We start from the raw sequence: 6,356 nt of genomic DNA on the forward strand, positions 1-6,356 counted from the left end.
AATAAAAAGGGAATAGAAAATAAAAAAACAAAAACACCCTTTATTATTTATATGACTATTTATTTTTATTAGATTTTTTAAATATTAATAATATAGAATTTAAGAAAAATATTAATAACTAATAATTTAAATATTAATATTTTTTTATAATTTAATCATTAATATTTGAAAATATTAATATTTTATTTAATTTAAATATTATTATGATTAATTTTTTATTTTATTTTATTTTTAAAATATTAATAATTGGTAATTTATTTAAAATATTTATAGTTAATAATTTAATTATTAATATTTTATATATAATTTAAATGTTATTATGCTTATTTATTTTTAATTTATTTTATTTTTATGTAGTAATAATTTTTTAATTTATTTTATTAATAATTGATGATTTAAATATTAATATTTTATTAATAATTTAATTTTTAAGATTTTAAACTACTAATATTTTATTTATAATTTAATATTAATATTTCAAAATATTAATATTTTATTAAAAGTCAGAATAGAGGGAGAGAAGGAGGAGAGAGAAAAAATAATATTTTATAGAAATCAAATTGTAATTTTTCAACTAGTCAGAGGTATTTTGGTCTTTATTGTATTTTTAGTTTATTCCTCAACCATGGAATAGCTAATACTATAGGAGATGGTAGTATTAGCTATTCCTTAATTTGAGAGGATTTTGGAAAATAGCCATTCTAGACTATTTCACAACCAAATAAAGAAACAAAAGTTCCTTAGGAGCAAAACCATTCCCCTAACCAAACATGTTATTATGGTTGCACCATGCTCTTCCAATAATTATTTAAGTTACAATTAAATAATAAACAATTTATTTATTTAATTATAATTATTTGTCCATGTCAAAATATGATTTCTCATTAAATAATTATTTTATTTTATTATTATCCATCTTTAATTAAAAAGAATTACTAATAAAATAAATGAATCCTAATCAAACAAGGAGTCTTATAATTTATCAAGAAATTATAATTAATTATAAATAAAGAATAAATAATTTAATTCTTTAATTATAATTAAAATCCTCTTATATTATTTTACCTTGAGACAATAATTATCTTAATAAATATTTCTCATTTTAAGATAATTCTTATCTTATAAATATTTATTTATTAAGATAATTTTTGACTTATCAAAAATAATGTAATTAAGACAACTCTTGTTTCAAAACAACACATATGCTCTTACCTAAATTAAGATAACTCTTGTTTTAATTAAAACAACATGTATACCTTGTCTAAATTAAGACAACTCTTATCTTAATTAAGACAACATCTAAAGTTACCATTTTTGAACATTAATTTAATCAATTAAAAAATTATGCATTCCATCTTAAACAAGTTTAATTTTACAAAGCTAAGTAAAGACCCTATTTGGACATAAATATTCCAAGCGTCAATAAACTTAGAATTATTCTTAATCTCATTAAGATTGTTGGCTCCATTAGTTTTTGATGATAATAAAACATTCCTATTTATTTGTGTCTAATTCCTTTACTTGAGTATGCAGAAAATTAATATATGAAATTAATTTCTTAAATCTTCAAAAAGTATTCTTGAAAGAAAAAAAGAGAGATAAAATCAACAAGATGTAACTGAATAACAAGGAGGAAGCTTATTGGTGAAACAAAGAAGAACATTGGTTGACCAAATTTCAAATTGGAGGAATGACGGGCTGAAGAAGTTTGAGAAACAGAACCAACTTAGTCAACCAAGTCAGTTGACTAAGTGCCCTCTGCCAGAATCTGTAAACCAGAAACAGAATCAACTTAGTCAACCAAGTTAGTTGACTAAGAGCTCTCTGTCTGCAATTTGAACCAGAGCACTACAAGACAGATTAACGGCTAGAACTCATCCTCAACTGTTTCCAACGGATATAAACTGCTAAACTGCCATCAGAGTTGCATCTCCAAGTATAAAAGGGTCTTCCAACAATGAGAAACAAGTTTTTTGAAGCCTTGAATGAGATTTGAGCTTTAGAAAGAAGTAAAACCAGAAAAGCTTCACTACACTTTTCTGCACTTAAACGCCTACTCTTTGTCATTGTATTTAGCACTCAATCTTGTACCAATCAGATCAACTTGTGATCATTGGTACTTTCTTTAACTTCTCTTCTTGTATACTTAGAGTGAGGGAGTCACTTTAAGGGATTGTTCAAGCTTGGGAAAGCTTGAATGTTATAGGTTGCGGTTGAGCCTTGGAAAATCATTTTGGGTTTTAGTTGAGCCCATTATAAACTAGTGTAAAGGTTTTGGTTGAGCCTACGAAAAGCCATTGTAACAGCTTGGTGAAAGCTTGTGAATTTCACCGGATTCTTAGTGAATCGTTTAAAAAATCCTTAGTTGGATAATCAAGGTAGTGGATGTAGGTCTTGGACCAAACCACTCTAAATTGTTGTGCACCTTATACTCTGTTTTTACTTTCTCAAGTTCTGGAAATTAGTTCCACATCTTATCAAGAGCCAAATTGTGCTATTCACCCCCCTATAGCACATATTAACGGGACCAACAATTGGTATCAGAGCTAGTTTCCTGTTTTTAAGGCTTAACATCCTTTGGGAGGATTTAAATGGCTCAACAAAAAACCATAGTTGCTGAGGGACAATCAACAAATAGACTACCTCTGTTTGATGGCTCTAATTACCCTTATTGGAGCATTAGAATGTCAATTTATATTAGGGCTATAGATTATGAAATGTGGGATGTCATAATTGATGGACCCTTTTTGCCCTCAACCGTGAATGTAGTAACAAATGAGTTGATGCCCAAGCCAAGGTCTGAATGGACTAAGGCTGAAACTAAGAAAGTTCAAATAAACTTTAAGGCCATCAACACATTACATTGTGCCTTGACCCCTACTGAATTTAACAAAGTCTCAAGCTGTACAACAACTAAACAAGTGTAGGAAAAACTTAGAATAATCCATGAAGGGACTTTTCAAGTAAAGGAGTCCAAAATTGTTCTCTTAACACATAATTATGAAATGTTCAAAATGGAGCCTGGTGAAGACATCACTAGCATATTTGATAGGTTTACAAACATTACAAATAAATTAAGTCAGCTAGGCAAGGCTATCCTTGAACATGAATTAGTTAAGAGACTGCTTAGATGCCTACCAAAATCATGGAAACCAAAAGTGACTACCATTAGAGAGGTTAAAGATCTGAACATCATCACTCTCGATGAGATATGTGGTTCTCTTCTCACTCATGAGTTGGAGCTTAAGGAAGAAGAAGAAGAAGAAGACCAAAGGGAAGCAAAGGAAAAGAAAAAGAGTATTGCACTTAAAGCTAGCATTCTTGAAGAAGAGTTGGAAGAGCTTTCCTGTGATGATGATGATGAATTAGCTCTGGTTGCAAGAAAATTCAAAAAGCTAATGGGTAGAAGAAATCGAAGGATCGCTAGAAGAGGTTTCAGGAAAGACCAAGGTGCTTCATGGAAAATAAGAAACAAAAATGACTCTAACAAAAAGGAGGAAATGATCTGCTATGAATGTAAGAAACCTGGTCACTTCAAGTCCGAGTGTCCATTGCTGAAATATGAAACCCCAAAGAAAATTAAGAGATCCAAAAAAGCAATGGTGGCTGTGCATGGTTGGATAGTGACACATCAAGCTTTGAAATTGATGATGAAAAATCTGAGGAAAGAGCAAACATCTGTTTAATGGCATAAAAGGATGAAATAGAGGTACCCTCATCCCATTGCATTAATTCTTATGATGATTTACAGGATGAATATGAATGCCTTTATGATGATTTGAAAAACTTTTTTCAAAATACAAATCATTAAAGAAACAGGCTGCATTACTTGAAAATGATTTGGAACAAATCAAACAAGAGTTCACCTCTGCTTTTGAGCAAAGAAATATTTTGCAAGTTGAGTTAGAACACACAAAAATAGACTTTGAGTTTTTAAAACAATTGTTGGAAAACAAGTTTGAAGCCTTGCAAATAACTCTTAATGAAAACACAGCTCTTAAATGTTTGAAAAATGAATCTTTAAAAGAGAAGTATACCACAATAAATATTCAGCTAAAGCATTACCTAGATGTTATAATTGTGGTAAACATGGTCATTTATCATATGACTGTTTTAAGAAAAGAAAAGTATAGAAAGTTAAGAAAATTTGGGTTCCTAAGGGATCCTTTGCTTAACTAACACTCAAGGACCCATCAAAGTATGGGTACCTATAAAGAAAAACTGAAATTTTGTTTTGTAGGTTAAGCTAGACTTAAAAGAGACATGTTCAAGAGCTCAACTCAAGAAGAAACAGCCTTGATACTTGGATAGTGGCTGTTCACAGCACATGACAGGACATGAAATGCTGTTTGCTCAGTTGGACAAGAGAAAGGGAGGAACCGTATCCTTTGGAGATGATTCAAAAGGTAGAATACATGGTATAGGTACGGTTGGTAAGAGTTCCCAAACTCAAATTAGTCATGTGTTGCTAGTTAAAGGCTTAAAGCATAATCTACTAAATATTAGTCAATTATGTGATAAAGGATTTAAAGTATGTTTTGATTCAACTAAGTGTGAAGTGATTGATATGAGTACAAATAAAATCTCATTTATAGGAAAAAGGTTGAAGAACATGTATGTAATTTTTCTTGAAGACCTTGATGTGAATAGTGAAGTATGTCTTGTTGCAAATGCTGAGAATGATAGCTGGTTATGGCATAGGAGATTAGGACATGTGAGCATGCATACTATGTCTAAATTAATAAAGAAAAATCTTGTTGCTGGACTGCCGGAATTGAAATTTTAAAAAGATAGGATATGTGATGCTTGCCAACTAGGAAAACAAGTTAGAGCATCCTTTAAGACTAAGAAAATAGTGTCAACATCGAGACCTTTTGAATTGTCACACATTGATCTATTTGATCCAATAAGCACAACTAGCTTAGGAGGTAAATCTTATGGCTTTGTAATAGTTGATGATTATTCTAGATATACTTGGGTATACTTCCTTGCTCATAAGAATGATGCTCTACAAGCATTCTTAAGTTATTATAAGAAAGTAGAAAATGAAAAAAGGACTAGCCATAGTTAGCATAAGGAGTGACCATGGAGGAGAATTTGAGAATAATGAGTTTGAAAAATTTTGCAATGAAAAGGGGTTGGATCACAATTTTTCTGCACCTAAAACACCCCAGCAAAATGGAGTTGTAGAGAGGAAAAACAGAACATTAAAATAAATGGCTAGGACCATGTTATGTGAGAACATCTTACCTAAATATCTTTGGGCTGAGGCAGTAAATACAACAGCTTATATCCTTAATAGAGTCTCAATAAGACCCTTGATGTCAAAGACTCCATATGAACTTTATAAAGGTAGGAAACCAAATATTTCTCACTTTAGGAGTTTTGGCTATAAATGCTTTGTAATGAACAATGGAAAACAACCCCTAGGGAAGTTTGATGCAAAGAGTGATGAAGCAATATTTTTAGGATATGCATTAAACTCAAAGGCCTATAGAGCTTTTAACAAAAGAACCCTAACCGTTGAAGAATCAGTCCATGTAGTTTTTGATGAGTCAAATGCATTACAAAAAGAAGTTCAGAATGATGATGATGATATAAAAATCCTAGAAAAACAAATGGAGGAAATAAGCTTAGAGAACAATAAAAATAATGAAGAAAGCTCATCTAGAAGAGAAAATGAAACTCCATTTCTAGGAAATTTGTAAAGAGCAGAAAATTAGCATGATGATTTACTAAGGAGTTGAAGATTTGTAAGAGATCACCCATAAGACCAAATAATAGGTGACATTTCACAAGGAGTTAGAACTAGGAAAGCAATTAGAGAAACTTGTGAGTTTTTAGATTTTATATTTCAAATTGAACCTAAAAACTTTGAAGAAGTTGAAAAGGAGGAAAGTTGGATAATGGCCATGCTAGAAGAACTTGATCAATTCACTAGGAATCATGTATGGTCATTGGTACCTAGATCTTCAAATTATTCTATTGTTGGTACTAAATGGGTATTTAGAAATAAAGTAGATGAGCAAGGAAATGTAGTTAGAAACAAAGCTAGGTTGGTAGTAAAAAGATACAACCAAGAAGAAGGAATAGATTATGATGAAACCTTTGGTCCCACAGCTAGGATTGAAGCCATAAGATTGTTGCTAGCTTTTGCATGCTTCCTGAATTTTAAGTTGTACCAAATGGATGTAAAAAGTGCATTCTTAAATGGATTAATTCAAGAGGAAGTTTTTGTAAAACAACCACCTGGTTTTGAAGATTTTGAAAAATCTGATCATGTCTTTAAGCTTCACAAAGCATTGTATGGATTGAAACAAGCTCCTAGAGCTTGGTATGAGAGGCTTTCAAAATTT

The sequence above is a fragment of the Theobroma cacao genome, chromosome 9 (genome assembly GCF_000208745.1).
Source record: "Theobroma cacao cultivar B97-61/B2 chromosome 9, Criollo_cocoa_genome_V2, whole genome shotgun sequence".
NCBI lineage: Eukaryota > Viridiplantae > Streptophyta > Magnoliopsida > Malvales > Malvaceae > Theobroma > Theobroma cacao.